Genomic DNA, 19,230 nt, shown 5'->3' with positions numbered 1-19,230 from the left:
AAAGACCAAAATTCAGCCAAGTTCACTTGAAGATCTCCTTGGCTTTATTCAGCGATTCACCAGCCTGGCAGCGACCCATGTAACAAGCCCCTAAGGGTTGTGCAAAATGGAGGAATTTATAGTCAGAAAGAGGGCGGGACAGGAGTTGATACTGTTTGAGCAAGGCCACCTTCCTTTGGAGCAAGTGGGGGTGGGGGGTCTTAAGAGCACAGGGCCTGCCATAGCAGTAGCGCAGGACCGGTTAGGACCGCATTCCTGGGAGGGGCAAGCTGCAGTTAGGTCAGGTCCGGTTTGGTGCCCTGGGCTAGCCCAAATGACTGCTGCAGGACCTGTAGTTCCTTTACAGTCTCTGTTCACATAACTGCCCCAGCGACCCCCTGAGTAAGCGCTGCTGTCTGAAAAACATTTAAATGTCTGTGCCATTTGGAAGGAACTCTCCCAAAACAACTCCACAAACACCAGCGCTTAAGCAACAATGTTTAATTTCCTCATTCCGTGGTCCCAAGCCCACCATTAACTCTGTTTTGATTGCCATGCATGCAAAATTGTAAAAGGTCTAAAAAGCTTGTAACCCTCCCCCACACACGGGCCCCAGAGCCTTGGAGATTACTCCTCTGGGTCCGCTAGCATAATAAATCTCATCTTCCCTGTTCTCCTAGAGCTGCTTGGTCCTTCCTCCAGCGAGGGTCGGAATTCCCTGACACTCCCAATTTACAGATGAGAAAACTGAGCAGAGACAGGTGAGGGGTGTCCCCGGGGCGGGGGGTGGGGTGTGGGGGGCAGAGCCAGATCTGAAACCCCAAGGACAAGAACCTGGGCCCTCAGTGGCAACACCTCCCTCCGGTGCCTTTCTCATCCTCATCACTCAGACAAGAGTCCTTGTTTTTCCTCCTAGATCTGTCCTCTCGGGGCTCTTCTGCAGCGGCTGGGAACACCCCCACGCGGTACCTGTTCTTTCCCAGGCTCTGCACACCCGGGTCCAGCCCACCCTGGTACCGAGCACCCCAGGCCCGGAGGGGCTGGGGCGCGGGGCAGAAGCTGGTCCGAAAGGCATTTAAAGCCCCACCCACGGACGGCAGTTTTGGAGGCGGGGCTCCCCCGGGCCTTTTAAGCCAGCCCCGCGGGCACCACGGCGGCTGGAGCGGCGCGCCCTCCCCTCTGGCTCCGGACCGCGGCCTGCAGCGCGGAGCGGCACTAGGACCGCGCGCGCCCGCCCGGCTGCGCGCCCCGCCCCGGGGCGGCCCGAGCGCACTTAAACTCGGGGCTGGGCGCTCACGGGCCTCCCCGCTGCCCAGCCGAGCGCCGCGCCGCGGTAAGTGTGGGCCGGGCGGCCGCCCCTGCTGGCCGGTGCGGGCCCTCGGGCGGGCGGGCCCGGGTGCGGGGCGGGGCCGGGCGGGCGGGCGTGCGCGCGGCCCGGCGCTTTGTTCCGCGGCGGGGCCGGGCGGGGCGCACGGGTCCAGGCCGCTCCCCGCCCGGGCGCCCAGCCCCGCGCAGCTCCGCCCGCCGTCTGGCCTGGCCCGGGGTGGGGGCCTGGCGGCCGCGAGCCCTGCTCGGGACGGAGCGGGGCCCGGCCGGGGCCGAGAGGAGCGATGTTTCTGGGGGTCCCGGCGCCGGCGGGTGAGGACCGGTGCTGGCTTTTATTTCTCCGCCCTCCCCGTCGCCGCGCGCGACCCTCCGAGGACTCCGGTGCGGGGCGGCGCGGCGCGCTCTGCGCCTCCAGGCTGGGTGGGCTGCACCGAGGCCCCGCTTCAGGGCCCTCCCGGGACGCGGACGCCCCAAACCTGCATCTTTGGGGTCCTGAGTAGCGGCAGCTTTCAAGGAATGGTTTCGGTGAAAGCAGCTTCTGTGCGGTCCCTCCAGGGCCTACCTTGGAAATGCAGGGGCCGGCAGGTGATGGGGTGGGGGTGGGGGGTTGTTGACAGGGCGGGTTTGGGGGATATTTCTGCTAAATATCAGGTGCCGATATTTCACGCTAAATTTGTTCTTTGTTACACGTGCATGAATGTTACGGCCTTTATTATTTCTCTGTCCCGTGGGTTGTTTCTTAACTAATCGGGTTAGTGGGACTACAGAGTATCTGGGATGTTCACGTGGGTTCCAACTTGAAAAGCGAATGGTATTTTAGGGCGGACCTACTTTCTGTTACTTGGTAACAATTCAGTAAACTTCCTGAGAATCTTTTGGTGCAACCTTAGGGAATGCATCTCTGCACAGTACGTGTGCTTGTTTTAATGTACATTTTATGTAAATAAGAAATGAAATAACATTTTTATGTAAAATTTTTAAATTTTTTAAATTTATTTTTGTTTTTGCATACAAGAAGTGGGGTGTAGGCCAGAAGTGAGGGGTGGTGAAAGGGTTCAGCAGAGACAGTGGGGAGCAGTACAGATGGATGTGTTAGGGGGAAAAGGATGTCCCAAAGCAAATTCCATACAGGCTTTGTGGACTCCACCCCCACCCCAGGTCAAAAAAATGCCCTGGTACCCTCGAGAAGAGAAAAGCCCAGGTGGAGTCTGATGAGACCAACGTTATACCTGAAGCATACATCGACTGGATGCCACCGGTTTGCTCTGATCCTGTATGGAATATTTCAAAAAAGCCAGCTAAAAATTGCTGTTAGTTATTTCTACCCTGTAATTTTATGCAAAAATAGGAAAAATGGTTTAAAAGTAAATTTAGTTTGCAAACTTTTGCTTTGCTGTTAAAAGTTTGGGATCAAGGTTGAGAAAATTTGTGTTTTTACATCAGTTGAACCATTTTAAGATTTTTTTTCCTGTAATTTTTACATATCTGCTGTCTTATTTTGGCTAACGCCTCCAGATTTTTTTTTTTTTGGCTTAAACTGATGGTTTTCTTTCACACTGGAACCTGACAAAATGTTCATCTGAGACTACATCCCAACCTCCATATATTCGATCTTCATCACCATGGAAATGGTGGCAACAAGTGAAAGGGGGGAATTGTTAGGGGGAAAAGGATGTCCCAAAGCAAATTCCATACAGGCTTTGTGGACTCCACCCCCACCCCAGGTCAAAGCCAAAGACACTGGGAACTCCAAATCCCATCACCACCAAAGGGAAGGTGGCTGGGACCTGAGGGTGGGGTTAAGCAGCCAGGTGGATACAAAAGGGAGACACGTGGGCTTTGGGGGCTCTCCATTTTGGCTCTCCGCCAGCTCGCAGGTCTGGCCAGCTTGGAGAGTGACTTTGGGTTTCCAGGTCGTCGGATCGGGTAGGACGCATTAAAGACTTTATTTCCCTATTTTCTCCCTGAGTTGTACATTTTCCTTATTTCTTTTTCTCTTGTAAATAAACCTTTTATTAACCCTTTTGCGTGTGTCTGTAGTAGAGTATTCATAAGTCCCTTTAAAGCGCGCGGGTGAGGACCCACAGCCAGGAACCCTTTTAATATCGGGGTTGCTCTATAACGGATGGACTGAATCCATTGCTTGAGGGGAACAGCAGGAGAGATTGGAGAGGTCTGCTGCGCCATGTGGGTCAGCTCCCTGGCCTGGGATCCAACTCCTGCTGCAGTGGCTGCCATAGTGCTGAGACTTAACCCCTTGAGCCACCAGGGAAGTCCATTAAATTGTTATTAATTATAAATGTTTCTTACTCTCTATAGAACCAAGAAATACGTTGACCTATTTAGAGAGAAATGGGAACATAGACAATAATAAAACAATAACATCCTATTTAAAGGTAAGTATCACCTCAAAGCAGCCTATACTGATTTATCTTTTATGAAATAAAATTAATTACATGAGTCAGCTTTGATTAAAAATTAAACTATAGGACAGTGAATTTGATGATAAAATTTTGGAGAAGTAATAAGATGTTTATAGCAGGAAGAATTTGTATGTTAATCTTTGCAAGGTAAGGGTAAGAGATTGTTTATGGTAAGGTAACCATGACCCAAGTTACTCAGTGCAGTTCTGCTTAACATTATCCACTCCATGATCTGTTTCTTATTTGATTGTTTTTATTTTACTATTTTTGGCCCCTGGATTGGGTGGAGGGAAAGGCTGAGGCCACCCTGGGAGAACCCATGTAAGAAGAGAGAGCACCTTACAAAGACCAGTGGTCTCCTGCAGTGCTTCCATCCTGTAAACATAAAACTGTCAAGCAATTTTGTGTAAGGACTCAGACCCAGGTCCCTGCAGTCAGATTGCTGAAGCTCAGATTTTGGCACCACGGCTTCATACTTGCACAACCTTGGTAAAATTGCTTGACCTGTCTGCCTCATTTCTCATCTGTGATGTGGGGTAACAGTAGTACTACTGCCTGGAACTGTTGAGACAAGCTACCTGAATTTCATACATATTAACACACTTTACATAGCTCCTGGCGAATGGAAAGTGTTCCATAAATAAGTGTTGTCAGAGAAAATATATTTTATGGCCCTTAACACTATGTGTTAGAGGAAATTCGCTTCGCACATAGGAGCTCTAAGTTTGGTACAGGTTCTGTTTTTTTTTTTTTTTTTTTTTTAGATTTATTTATTCATACAAGCACTGGGTACAGTCAGAAGCGCAGGAGGGTGAGAGAATTCCCAGAGCCAGAGGGGAGAGCAGAGCAGGCAGACTGACGAAGTACACTGCTGAGGGGAGCAGCGGGCGGCAGGGGAGGTCTGTGTGCCATGTGGGGCCCTCACCCGGTGGCCGGGGATTGAACCGGCACTGCAGAGGCTGCGGGCAGCTTTCAACCCAGCACTCAACCGCTGTGCCACCGGGGAGGCCCCAAGTTCTGTTTTTTTTTTTTTTTTTAGAAAGCACCATCTCCAATGTTAGTTTTTACACAAAGACTTACTTAGAGCCAAGAATGCCTCCATTAAATTCTCTAGCTAGGGCAACTCTGCCCAATACTCTTTCCTGATATTCTGTGATTTACAGGACTCTATTCCCTTTGAATATTGGTAACAACAGTAGCTCAAATGTTTAGGGGAGTGCTCTAACTTATTTTTTTTTTTTTTTTTAAAAGAGGCATGTTTATTTATTTGTTTGTTTGTTTTGTTTATACATGCACTGGGTACAGTCAGAAGCGCGGGGGAGGGTGAGAGAATTCACCAGAGCCAGAGCGGGGAGCAGAGCAGGCAGAAGGACTGAAGTACACTGCTGAGGGGAGCAGCGGGCAGCAGGAGAGGTCTGCGCGCCATGTGGGACCCTCCTCTGGTGGCCGGGGAGCAGCCGGGGATCGAACCGGTGCTGCAGAGGCTGAGGGCAGCTTCGCAACCCAGCGCTCAACCGCTGTGCCACCAGGGAGGCCCTAACTTACTCTTTAAATGTATCTGTCAAGGGGAATTTCAGGAATTTGTATTATTTAGGTTTCTACACATCCCTAACACCCTTTTGGAGGCATACTCTGTGAAAAAGACTTGGAAAGCTTTCAATTTGCCATAGAACAATTTATTGACCCTTTGTATAGGAATGCAAGTAAAATGTGCTTGGTAGAAGTGATGTTGTGAGTCTTGTTGGGAGACAGTTCTATAGTGCATATATTCTTGATACCCTAAGTATGCTTGTAAATAGTGGTAAAGTTGGAGGCTGGCCTGTTGAGGTAAATGTCTCAAGTGAGGTCTCAGATTTAATAACAATCACTGACATTCTCTTGAGATGTATTAAATTACAAGGCTTCATTTGTAAATAAAATGTAACTTGTGGTTAAAACTGCAAAGCGTATTATAAGAAGCTGTCCATTTAAGCCTAAGGGAAAAAAAATCATAAGATTATTGCATTTTAGACCCCGTAGTTTATTGGGTGATAATTTTTTGGGTAATAAGTTTCGAAAGTTCACATAGCTAAACCTTCAGGTTGGGTTGGAGCTGTTACAGAGCAATCCCGATAACAATGGGTTGGTTGACTGTGGGTCCTCACCCACGTGCTTAAAGGGGACTTATTAATGCTAAACTGCAGACACACAAAAGGTTGATTAAAGGTTGATTTACGAGAGAAGGGGAAATGGGAAATGAATAACTCATGGAGAAAAAGAGGGAGTAAGTTCGTAAATGCGGTCTATGCAATTCGCTGACCTAGAATCCCAATGATCCACAGAACATGAAAAACCACGTGCCATTAGGCCGAGAGTGACACCCCCCAACATGGCTGGTTAAATACTCAAAAAGAGAACATGGCTGCTTAACTCTGCCCTCAGGTCCTCGCAACCCTTCCTTTGGTGATCATGGGATTTGTAGTTCCCAGTGTCTTGATGGAGTGGGGGTGGACTCCACAAAGCCTGTATGGAGTTTGCTGAGGACATCCTTTCCCCCTAACAGATCCAGCATCTGAATCTGAGAGAACAGTTTATTTTTTTTATTTTATTTATTTATTTTTTTAATATTAAATTTTATTTTTATATTCCCCCATACAATTGCAAACGCCCCATTCTGACCCCAATCCTTCCCCTCCCGCCCCCCACCCCCCAAAAAGTGTCTCTGGTTCATAGTTTTTTGTTGATTTTGATTTTCACTTTCTTATATTCATTTTCCTGGTCCCTTATTTAAGTTTTCTAGATTCCTGCTATGAGTGAGACCATCCGGTATTTTTCTTTTTCTTTTTGGCTTATTTCGCTGAGCATGATCCCTTCCAGTGCCATCCATGTTGCTGCAAATTGCATGTGTTTATCTTTTTTGAATGCTGAGTAATATTCCATGGTATATATGTACCACATCTTCTTGATCCAGTCATCTATTTTTGGGCATTTGGGTTGTTTCCAAAGCTTAGCTATTGTAAACAGTGCTGCTATAAACATAGGAGTGCAGGTGCTCTTTGGAATTGATGTTTCTGTGTCCTTTGGGTAAATACCTAGGAGTGGAATTGCTGGATCATATGGAAGCTCTATGTTTAGTAGGTCCAGAAATCTCCACACAGCTCTCCATAGTGGTTGGACCAGTTTGCACTCCCACCAACAGTGCACAAGAGTTGAGAGAACAGTTTAAAGAACTCTTCTGTCTTTAGCATTGACTTCCTTCTCAGCTTTGGGTGCCACCAGCAGCTGAGAGATAATCCTCTAAGACTCAGAAAAGTGTACTAAATTTCATTGGCTCTCATTGGGTAATGTGTTGATGCCTTTGCTAGTAATGGGGAAATGGTGTGTTTTTTGTCTTTAAGGATTTATTTATTTATGCATACAAGAGCTGGGGTGTAGGCCAGAAGTGGGGGGGGGCTGCGGGGGACTGGATTCACTGGAGACAGAGTGGGGAGCAGAACAGGCGGATCAACTGACATACACTGCTTAGGGGAGCAGCTGGAAAGACAGGAGAGGTCTGCTGCGCCATGTGGGTTAGCTCTCTGGCCGCCCAGTGCTTGAATTCATGGTACAATGGCTGCCAGTAGCTTCATAATGAAGTGCTGAGACTTAACCCCTTGCGCCACCGGGGAGGCCCTATGTTTGTATTTTTATACTAGTGTTTAATGATACAATTCACATACCATCCTAATGCAATTCAATTCATTTATTTACAGTTTTCATGGTTTTAAGTGTTTTCCCACCATAAATTTTAGACCATTTTCTTGTTGCCAAAAAGTCTCTCCATATTCATTAGCAGTTAGACCCCACTTGCCCCCAGTCCACCCATCCATAGGCAAACATTAATATGGTTTCTGTTTCTACAGTTGTATATTCTAAACATGTAACATAGATGAAATCATAATGGTTGGTCCCTGGTTACTCTCACCTAACAAAGTGCTTTTAGGGTTCAGCCTGGTTGAAGCAGTTATGTACTTCATTCCTTTTTAATTGTCAAATATTTCATTGTGTGGATATGCTATATTTGGCTTAATCAATGAACAGGCATTTGGATTGTTTACTTTTTGGCTACTCTGAACAATCAGTGTTTGTGAGCATTGGTGGGCGAGCTTTTAATTGGATGTAACATTTTCACTTTTCCTTTCACTATGCCTAGGGGTGGATCTGCTCCACTTTAGGGTATTCTTTAGGGTATTCTTTCTTAGGAATTGCCAGTGTTATTCAAAGTAGACGAGCCATTAACATCTCAGTAGACTTGCCTGAGTTCATTTGTCCACAGCCTTACCACCACTAGTCTTGGTTTCAGTCCTCCTGAAGTAATGCTATTGTGGTTTTGATTTTTTCCTGGGAGGCTGAGTGTCCTTGAGATTCTTTCTGTGTGCTTACTGACCGTTTGTTACATCCTTGGGGAAGAAGTTGTTCAAAACCTTTATTGATAAAAAAGTTTGAGCTGTCTCTGTAGATAGTTGAGTTGAAAGAGTTCTTTATGTATTCTAGATTCTAATTCCTTAATAGTGACCATAAATGTGTTTATTTTGGGATTTTATTCCATTCATCAATGTCTATTTGTTGTGCAGCCACCCTGGCCGGGCAGGTTCACTGTTGATTCGGGCAAACAGAAGAATCTTGGAGCCTTAGATGTGTCTGACATATCTTGAATGCTAAATACAGGCAGGCTGGCAGGCACAGAGAGATTGAGAGACTGAAAGGTCCAGTGGCAAGATAGCAGATGAGCCTCCTAACCCCCTTTATACTGTTATATGTCCATAGTTACATTGCTGATGTATTGTTGGTAATTCAAGGTCCATCTGTTGTTTGCTGGATGTCCGAAAGGTGGACAGCCAAATGTCTCAAGGTTATAGGCTGTTAGATTGGAAGGTGACAAATAGCCTGATCAACTCATTTTCCTTATACTAGCCTGTGTAAGTAGGACATGATCTTGTGCTTGAGAGGAATTTGGAGAGAGACCCAGTCAAAGATTCCCGCAAGGAAGGATTTTTGTGGATCACACCACAATGATCACACAGGTACACAGGAGGGAAGGGGCCATGTTCTTTGCTGAGAGATATGGGGGAGGAGGAGGGCCTGGCTATGGTGTTGATAATGGCCTTGGTACACCAGGGCTGGGTAGTGGGGAAGCAGGGCAGAGTCTGTTACTCAGTGCTGATTAGCTGTTCTGGGTTTTGTGGTTTTCCTATTAGCCTGGAGACTCAAAAACAGGAAGGTAACAAAAAGCACCAGGTTCTAGGGGCCTTCCCATAGCTTTGCAATAAGTTTTGAGAATTGGAATTGTGAGAATTCTAGGGCCATGTTCTCAATTTCTATAAAAAACACCATCTAGGATTTTGATAGGAGTTGCCCTGACTTTGTAGAGTCGCCTTAACTGTATTAAATCTTAAAATTCGGGCCTCCCCGGTGGCACAGCGGTTGAGTGCTGGGTTGCGAAGCTGCCCTCAGCCTCTGCAGCACCGGTTCGATCCCCGGCTGCTCCCCGGCCACCAGAGGAGGGTCCCACATGGCCCGCAGACCTCTCCTGCCGCCCACTGCTCCCCTCAGCAGTGTACTTTGGTCCTTCTGCCTGCTCTGCTCCCCGCTCTGGCTCTGGTGAATTCTCTCACCCTCCCACGCTTCTGATTGTACCCAGTTCTTATATAAATAAAAATAAATAAATAAATCTTAAAAAAAATCTTAAAATTCATGAATACAGGATTTTTTTTATCATTTATTTATATCTTTATTTCTGATAATGTTTTGTAATACTCAGTATAAATGCTTCACTTTTGTTAAATTTATTGTAAAGTATTTGATTTGTTTTGATACTACTATAGATGGGATTGTTTTCTTAATTTTCTAGGTTAATCTTTGTGTCAGGTGTTACGTGTAAACGCCAGTCAAGCCAAAGTCTAGGTCTTTGATTTCCTACATGATGTCATCTGCAAATAGAGGTAGTTTGATGTCATTTTCCAGCCTGGTCAGCCTTTCTGTCTGCCAGCCTTGTCTGGAGCCTCCAGCACCTGTTGAGTAGAAGGGGCAAATGCAGGCAACATCCCTGTGTTGTGCCTGGCCTCTTAGAAGGAGAACTTCTCCACCATTGAAGATGGAAGCATCTAGAAAGTTGGGGATGGTCTCCTCATTTCTACTTTGAGTGTTTTTATCATGAAAGTATGTTGGGTTTTAAACTATTGAATTTTAATCATATTGGATGCTTTTTCTGCATCTACTGAGATGATGTCATCACTTTTGTTCTGTTTGTATTCATCTTACTGACTTTTGGGGTGCATTTCTGAGGTAAAGTCCACTTGACCATGGCATATAATTTTTGTGTGATGCTGTTTTTGGATGTATTTTGTGGAAGGTTTTTGCGTCTGTGTCCATAGCTTGGTCTATAGCTTTATTGTGATTTCTCATCTGGTTTTGATATTAGAGTGATAATGACCTCAGAATTGAGGGCATAAAATTCTGTTATGTTTTAGAAGTGTTCATAGAATTGATTTTAAATATTTGCATTTTTAGTATGACTCACCAGGAGAAGTCATCTGAGCTGACCTTTTCTTTGTGGGTCACTTTCTGTTATTAATTCAGTTTCTTTACTCAAGTCTATTTAGATTTCTTTATAGTTTTGTTTAGGTTTTCTAGATCTTCTTGAGTCAGTTTTGGTTTGTTCTTGCCACCTCAGTTATCAGAGATGTCAGAAAATATATTCATAGTACCCTTTTTATTTATTTATTTATTTATTTATTTATACATACATACAAGCACTGGGTACAGTCAGAAGCGCTCTTTCACCAGAGCCAGAGTGGGGAGCAGAGCAGGCAGAAGGACCAAAGTATACTGCTGAGGGGTACAGCGGGCGGCAGGAGAGGTCTGCGTGCCATGCGAGACCCTCCTCTGGTGGCCGGGGAGCAGCCTAGGATCGAACCGGCCCTGCAGAGGCTGTGGGTGGCTTCGCAACCCAGCGCTCAACCGCTGTGCCACCGGGGAAGCTCAGTACCCTCTTTTTTAAACATTTGTCTGTAAGATTGTAGTAATTGTCCCTGTTTTGTTCCTGAATTTAATTGAGTTTTTTCCTAGGTTAATTTAGCTAAAAATACAGCAGTTTAGTTGGTGTTTTTCCCCAAGACTCAACTTGTGGATTTACTCTTTAATAGTTGTATTCTCGTGGTTAAAGGTTATAGGCCTGGCAGAGCAGGTGTGTGTAGGTCCAGTCTAAGTAGGTAGGTGTACTTCCTGTATGCAACTGCAGACATATGGTCTCAGGAATTGTTTGTGCATATTAAAAATCCTTCAGGACCCTGGAGAACACTTGTTGATGTAGATTATACCAGCATTTGCCTGTATTAGATGGCAAAACTTAAGAAGTTTATAGTATTTAACGGCAACAATACATGATTACTGATTACTCTCAGTAACTGTTTTCCAAAGACAACAGAAAACAATAACAAAACAGTGACATTAGTTGTATTTTTTAACATAACTGTTTAAAGTCTGGCTTGGGGGGGCTCCCTGGTGGCGCAAGGGGGTAAGACGCAACCTATGAAGCTATTTGCAGCCACTGCAGCACGAGTTCGATCCCCAGCCAGGGAGCCACCCACATGGCACAGCAGACCCCTCCTGTCTTGCCTGCTGCTCCCCTCAGCAGTGTATTTCGGTCAGTCTTCCTGTTCTATTCCCCACTCTTATCTCTGGTGAATTCTCTCACTTCCCACACCTCTGGCCTGTACCCCAGTTCTTGTATGCATAAATAAAGTCTGGCTTGGGGAAATAATAAGAGTCTTCATCTGTGCATTCAGTTTTTGCCATATGTTTTAGTTGAACCAATTGAAAGCGTTTATTGAATGACAAGTTCATCTTGGGTGGGTCACTACTTCATTATTGCCTTAAGGACTCAGAGCCACGTTTCTGATGTTGTCTTCCTGCATGTTGGTGTCACTGGAATAAGTGGTATGGCCGAGAGAGTATAGAGCATGGGGTGAATTAGTTCACAATTGGGTGGTTTCCATCTCCCACCCAGCAGAAATAAGGAACATGGCAGACCCCAGGGGTTGGAGTGGATGGATCAGAAGCCATTGATCCAATTCTAATCAGCCCATGGCCCTCAGCATCACCACTGGCCACTGATCTAAGGAGTTTCATTTTCTAGACTATAGTTAAAACTCTTAATTTAACTGATGGCTGGGTCTGTCAAGACCTAACCCCACCATAGGAAGGTGATTCTGTACTTAGGTCTCTCCTGATACTTGGCGTCTTATATCATGAATCTCAGTTGAGTCTTGTGAAATTTGGATCTGAGCCTCATGCCAGCAAAATGCCTTAGCTGAATTTGGCATAACCCATTCAAGGGAACAGGGTAAACCCGAGAAGGTGATCCAGTAACGGTGGAGACTAACCAGGTTTCCCCATTCTGTCAGATTCCTGTAGGTTTTTTAACCGGCTCTCCAGAATCTCACCTCCACTCAAGGAGTTTGTCCACCTTCCCAAATACAGAACTGGCTCCTCTTCTGGTGAGTTATGCTCGCAATTGGAATACAACTTGTGCCCCCACAGAATAAGATGTTTGCTGCCCTTGTCCCTGAGTGGCAAACACTAGTTGTGTGTGTTCTTCTGTTTTGTTTTTGCTTCCTTTTCCTATTCCTTTTATGCCATGATTTCACAGGGAGGGGTGAGACAGTGACTTTCTCTAGGGCTTTATTGTTTCTTGCTCATTTTCCTTCTCTGGCTTCAGGACACTTCTGGGTCCCTGTGAGGTGAGGTGCTCCCTGGGAACACCGAGTCTCTGGCAGGCCTCTGGCCACCTGCCACGGGGACTGAGCTCTCTGGGGCGGCTGTGGGGACACGGGACCATCAGTGCCCACTGCCTTGGTGTCTGGACCTCACCTCCTCAGTGTTGTAGGGGAGTGGCAGGTGTAGGTGGGAGGTGTGGGGGTGAAAGAATTCACCAGCAATAGAGTGGAGGACAGAAAAGGCAAATTTATTGAAATGTACTACTAAGAGAAGATAGGAAGAGTGTGCTTGGCCCTGAATGAGACTCTGTCTAAACTCTAGGCATCTGGGGTTAGGGTGAGTAGTCTTGGGTGTGTCCTCACTGGTGATCAGAATTAGCATAGAGGATCTTCAGTTCTATGTCCAGGTTCCTAAGGCAGTCCATCCACTCCCTTGATCCACTCAAGCCCCCCACACTTGTCTGCTGGACAAGAAATGGAGGCTTAGTTTATAAATTTACCAATCAAGTTTGCCTTTGTGTAGCCACGGGACAACTGAGTCTTCCCAGAGACCTCTTTCCTGGCACCTGTCCTTGCCTTCAGGCTACCCTTTCTGGGGACTGGCTGGATGGGGTGGTGTGGCCCTGGAAGAAAGCCTGTTTCAGTTACTGAGACTGTCGTTGGATCTAGGTGTTTGAGGCTGCCGCCCCTCGAGTGCATAATGTGTCTTTGAGGTGGTATAATGGAAGAAAAGCCACTTGTATGCCCTTGTAACAATTGACTGTTGTGACATCTCTTATAAAACAGGAGGAAAAACAAGTGAAATAGGGTCCTCCCTGGTGGCACAGGAGTCATCAGTCTCAGCACTATCAAGATATCCCAGCCATTGTGACCTGAGTTCACTCTCTGGCCAGGGAGCTGACCCACATGGCTCAGCAGGCCTCTCCTGTCCCTCCCACTGCTCCCCTCAGCAGTGTATCTCAGTAGATCTGCCTGTTCTGCTCCCCACTCTGTCTCTGGTGAATCCTCTCACTGCCACCCCTCCCCACTTCCTTCCTGCATCCCAGTTCTTGTGTGCATAAACATAAATAAATCTTAAAAAAAAAACAAAACAACAAAGATGAAATAACATATACCTCTTGTCTATGTGGGAGAAACTCAGAAACATTGAATAATTCTGTAAGATGCCTGAGGCACCACCTTAAATCTCATCTTCAGGTAAAAACAAAGGTGTGGGGGCAAGGGGTGGTCAGCCATGGTAGACGGGGTCTGGGTGAAATGAATTAGTTGCTGCCTCCTCCTTGATTAGGGCTAGTGAGAGTGGGTCACCCCCTGTCCAGGTGGGGTGTGTTTCCTTTGGAAATGGAGATTTTCATTTTATATGTAAAGATCTAGTACAAAAGATAACCTGTTCTGTTTTTAGAACCCTTCTTTGTCAATTCTGAAAAGTCACCCCTAAAATAACCCACTATCAAGGAGACACATTTTTGGGTTGCAGATTCTGTTCCTGTGCATTGGGTATCTGGTGGACTCCATGGACTCTGGGCAGCACTCCAAGTAGGAGTGGCTGACTTACCTGCATATATCCTGGGATCGGTGGGTCTTGCCATTATTTCTCTCATGGCAAAGGGCATAAGAAGCCAGCGCCAGAATGGGTTGAGTCACGCTGCTTTTCTAATTCCCACAGAGTATCTTTCACACTGCAGCGTTGGTGTTTGCCGTTTTCCTGACAAATTTTCATAGGAAAATAATTCTTTTCTCAATTCAGCCACTTTGGTTCCTCTCTTCAAGTAAAGTTGGGTTTGTGGGACACATTAGAGGTGAAGTCATAAGGTGATGGTTCAGTTAGAAATGTCAGAATGGACTTAGGTTTTCTTTAGGTTGAGTAGAGTTTTTTATCGTGTTTGTGTGTGTGTGTGTGTGTGTGTGTGTGTATGAATATATGTATGTGTACGTGTACCTGTGTACACATGCCTGAATACATGCATATGTAGAAGTGCTTTATTTCTGAGGTGCTGACATACCTACAGGTGAAATCATGTAGTGCTGACATCTGGCGTTGATGGGAAGGAGAGGTGAGCACCTTCTCATATACACATGTAGCTGGGGACTTGACTAGGTGTTGAGCCGCTGTGCTTTGATGGTGGCTGGAGCCTGCTAGACCTTTCTGGACCACACCTCTGGGTACCTGATGTTCTCCCCGGGCATGTCATCATGGCTGTGGACAGCATAGTCACTCTGAAAGCATCCCTGTTTGATAATCAGTGGTCACTCCTGTGTCCGAAACGCTCTCCTCACTGAGACTGCAGCTCACCTTTGTAGTTCTTGCTGTGCTGGCTGACCTGCTGAGGCCCTGGCGTGATCACCATGGGGTAGCCATCCCTGCTCAGAATTCTGTCCACAGGTGTGTGCTATGCATGTGCTGAAAATAGATGGTGATTCTGTTTCTTACTCAGAGGAATGATTTCAGGATAGTTTTTACTTTGTGATGTTCCATCGTAAGGCTAACTTATAAATCAGAAACTACTGGGTTGACACTTTGTCAAATAAGCCACATTCTCTGCATTGTATGGCTATAGGATTTTTAAAAAAAAAAAGATTTATTATTTATGCACACGAGAACTGGGGTATAGGCCAGAGGTGCGGATGGTGGGGTGAGAGGATTCACCAGAGACAGTGGGGAGTAGAACAAGTGGATATACTAAAATCCACTGCTGTGGGAAGCAGCGGACAGGAGAGGTCTGCTGCGCCATGGTCAGCTCCCTAGCCAGAGATCTCTAACTCATGCTGCAGTGACTGGTGATAGCTTGATAATGCTGAGACTTAACCCCTGTGCCACCAGGGAGACCTGAGGATGTTTTTAACAGAAACATTTTCTTGACCATAAGGTGGTCTTTATTAGATTTATTTATTTTTAAAAGATATTTATGTAAGCATTGGGGTACAGGCCAGAGGCTCTGGAGGGTGGGCGAATTCACCAGAAACAGAGCAGGGAGCAGAACAGGCAGAAGGACCAAAGTACACTGCTAAGGGGAGCAGTTGGTGCGACAGAAGTCTGCCTCTCCATGTGGGAATCTCCCTGGCGGCCAGGAATCAAACCGGCCCTACAGAGACTGCCAACAGCTTCATAGCGCTGTGCTCAACCCGCTGCGCCACCGGGGAGGCCCTCTTTATTAAATTTAACATGGAACATCCACGTGCATGTTGGGAGTAGAACCTCTGTAGCCATTTTCTCTCCCTTAATTGTCTCACCTAAAGGTAGACTTTGGTTGTTTACAGGATATCAGATTTTTTGTTATTAATTAAAAACTTAGACTCCGTGATGACACACAGGCCACGTCAGTAGAGTTTCTCCTTAGAATAGTGGTGTGGGGGGCTCTGAAATCCCCCAGCTTGGCTTTCACACTCTATCACCATTGGCACACCACGTCTTGCCTGCCTCAACATGAGCCTGGCCCTTTGTGCCAACAGCAAAACCCGCAGCTTGGGACTGCAGAAACTGCTTGTGTCTGGGATCACTGTCAGGGCTTGCTAATTTTCTTAGAGCCAGTCAGAGCAAGGAAATTCCTAGAAGAGTTTCCCACAACAGAAAAATAAGAATCTTGGGCTACTGCAGCTTGGAACTGTTCCGCTATGCAGGCTGCAGCTGTACCTTTGGGCCCCCCTTACAAGGCTGCTTCGACCTTTCCATCCAGTCCAGTGACTGACAGACAGGAGAGCACCTCTACCTGCATGGCAGCCAGCACTCACCCTGTTTGAATCCCCACTGGAATCATAGGCTGCATGACATGCTTGGTGTTTCTGTTCCCTTGCGGATGTTTTCAGCCAGTTATTGAAAGTGAGACATTGAAGTCTTAGGACTCTGGCAGATTGCCTGTCTTTGCCTTACATTTTTGTTTCTTGATTTTAATTGTTAGTTGCGTACTTGTTTCATCATTATTCTATCTTCTTGGTGGAGTGACCCTTTCATGGATATAAAATTGTTCATCTGATCTTTAATATATTTGTTCTAGTCTGTTCTGGACCATAAATAGTATAGTCACCTGTCCTGTGGCATCTGTTTTCAGGTGTTTTTTTGTCTTTTTCTTTCAATCTGTTTATATCTAAGGTGTGTCTTTTAGAAACAGCATAGAGTTAACTAGCTTTTTAATTTAAATCTAGCCTGACATCCTCTGTTGTGGGTTGTTCTGTCCATTCAAAATCATTGTTACTGCATTTATGTCTGTTGTTCTTTACTTGTTTTCTATTCTTTTGTTTCTCTTTTTTACTTTTGCATTAAGTGAATTTCTTCATGTTTTAATTTCGATTTTTGCACTAGGTATTTTTTTTTTTTTTTTTAATTTTTTTTATTTTTTAAATTTCGCAAACGCCCCATTCTTCCTGCACTAGGTATTTTTTATTTATTTCATGGAAGCACTCATTTTTAAAAAAAGATTTATTTTTGTTTATGCATACAAGAACTGGGGTGTAGGCCAGAGGTGCAGGGGGTGAGGGGATTCGTGAGACAGAGTAGGGAGCAAAACAGGAGGATCTACTGAAATCCACTGCTGAGGGGAGCAGTGGGTGAGATGGGAGAGGTCTGCTGCGCCAAGTGGGTCAGCTCCCTGGCTGGGGATCGAACTCAGGCTGCATTAGCTGGAGATAGCTTGATAGTGCTGACTTTAATCCCTGCACCACCAGGGGGGCCCAAGCACTAATTATTTTAAAACTCTTTGTGCTTGACCTGGACCTGGTGGGAACAGGCTGCTACTGGGAACAAAGGGAAAGGGAGCAGGATTTTAAAAAAACACAAGTCCACTATCTCTAATGCAGAGCACATGTCCATGGATGTGTGTTTTGTAGATTTGGTGATGAGATGATGGATGTTGGCATTTTTCCCCTCCTGAAAGATAAACGGCTGAGCTGGGAGGGGGTGTGTGTGAGTTCAGGTTACCAGGGACCAAAGATGAGGCAAAAGGCCTATGAAGGGGAAAGTAAAGTCACTTCCAATAGACATTAAGTTCCAGTCAAATGAAGTACAGTTGCTACTCACTGTGGAATCTGATGTCTGTGTTCATGAAGTAAAATCTGTCCATGTTATTTTTTTTTAACCCCCAGAAAACTCTTGACGTGCAGAGAAGATTCTAAGAGCCACTGGTGTTGGGGCTTGTGAGGTGAGTGCAACTGGTGCCCAGGTGAGGGGTACCAAGGGGGTGGGCTAGAGATTTGGGGGCCAAAGAGTTTGTTTCTGCAGGAGAAATTAAAATGATGGGGCGTACATGTCTTGTCCCTCTTTCTCTGACAGTTTACCTTTTTTTTTAAAAAGATTTTTATTTATGCATGCATACAAGAACTGGGGTGTAGGCCAGAGGTGCTGGGAGTGAGAGGATTCACCAGAGACAGAGTGGAGAGCAGAACAGGTGGATTGACTGAAATCCACTACTATGGGGAGCAGCGGGCGAGACAGGAGAGGTCTGCTGTACCATGTGGGTCAGCTCCCTGGCTGGGCAGTGAATTCAGGCCACAGTGGTGATAGCTTGATAGCACTGAGACTCAACCCCACTGAGAGACCGATCTGACGGTCTACTCTTACATGGTCTAAAAATACAGTCAGGACCAAAGTGAGAAGTGTTTCCTCCCTCTAATTTAGGTCATTTAGGGATGCCTTTCTAGGCTTGTTTTCTTCTGTGCCAGTAAAGGAGAGAAAGGAAAAGAAATAACTCCTTATTACTCACTTTAGTCCCACTTGTGAACTCTCTCAGCCCTGCTAGTGCCCCCTGACAAAATGACCACAGGGGCTTTAACAGCACGTTGATTTCTCAGTTCTAGAGTCCAAGTTCAAGGAGTTGATTTCTCCTGGGGCCTCTCTCCTTGGGTAGCAGCCAGCTCCCTTCCCTGAGCCCCACAGGCCCATCCTTCATGCAGACGCTGTCTCTCTCCTGAGCACCTCAGCCCTGTGGGTGTAGGGCAGACCCTGTGAACTCACTTAGCAACCTTAATTAGTCACGACTAACTCTTCAACTGTGTGCTTTTTACTGTGTGTGCGACTTCTACCTCATCAGTCACATGGAAGAGCGTTATAAGGTACTTTGAACAGCTTTGTCTTATCAGTCTAAAGTTACAAGGAACTTTCTGGGGAGAGGCCATGTGAGAAATGTACACAGCTTTTAATTTGGGGCCTGTTTAATTTAATCCAACAAACTTTCTTTGACCTTATTGTACTTCTGTGAGCGAATCTACTATGACTCCCCATTCTATCCTCCCACCTCCTAATTAAGAGTGTACATTTTCCATATGTATGGAGTTTGTGTCTTTGTTATACTGGCCTTTTTTTTTTTTTTTTTTAATTTATTTATACAAGCACTGGGTACAGTCAGAAGTGCGGGACGGTGAGAGAATTCACCAGAGCCAAGCAGGGAACAGAACAGGCAGAAGGACCGAGGTACACCGTTGAGAGGAGCAGCGGGCGGCAGGAGAGGTCTGCGCGCATGTGGGACCCTCGCCCGTTGGCGGGGGATCAAACTGGCGCTGCAGAGGCCGCGGGCAGCTTCGCAGCCCAGCGCTCAACCACTGCGCCACTGGGGAGGCCCTATCCTGGCCTTTTTTGCATTTCCATGTAAATTTTAGAATCAGTTTGTAAATTGCGGCCTATAAATCTGTTGGTATTTTCACTGGGATTACATTGAATCAATAGATTAATACTGATAATTGCTCTCTTTTAACAGTGCTTTCAAGTATTTGAACATGGTATTCTCACATATCTTTGAGTTTCTAAGTAGTTGATTTTCTATGATATTGGAAATGGTATT

At 45.9% G+C, this 19,230-nt stretch overlaps 1 protein-coding gene across 5 annotated transcripts in view; it reads left to right on the top strand.

Moving 5' to 3' along the window:
* Nucleotides 1-1,259: 1,259 nt before the first annotated feature.
* RESF1 (retroelement silencing factor 1) overlaps nt 1,260-19,230 on the top strand; it is a 30,481-nt gene continuing 12,510 nt past the window's right edge. Inside the window, exons 1-4 of one of the 5 annotated variants that reach the window (XM_054696271.1) lie at nt 1,260-1,312; nt 3,625-3,701; nt 12,152-12,244; nt 17,540-17,595. The gene's annotated coding sequence lies outside the window, so the exon portion shown is untranslated. Of the gene's footprint in view, nt 1,313-1,601; nt 1,618-3,624; nt 3,702-12,151; nt 12,245-17,539; nt 17,596-19,230 lie in introns of those variants that run through there. The other 4 variants (XM_054696272.1, XM_037514065.2, XM_037514064.2 and 1 more) reach the window with 4 other exon arrangements.

This window comes from Talpa occidentalis, unplaced genomic scaffold (assembly GCF_014898055.3).
Source record: "Talpa occidentalis isolate TD23 unplaced genomic scaffold, MPIMG_talOcc4v2.1 talOcc4.16, whole genome shotgun sequence".
Classification (NCBI taxonomy): domain Eukaryota; kingdom Metazoa; phylum Chordata; class Mammalia; order Eulipotyphla; family Talpidae; genus Talpa; species Talpa occidentalis.
Note: the sequence above shows the minus strand (reverse complement) of the source record. Positions and strands in the feature narration are given on the sequence as shown.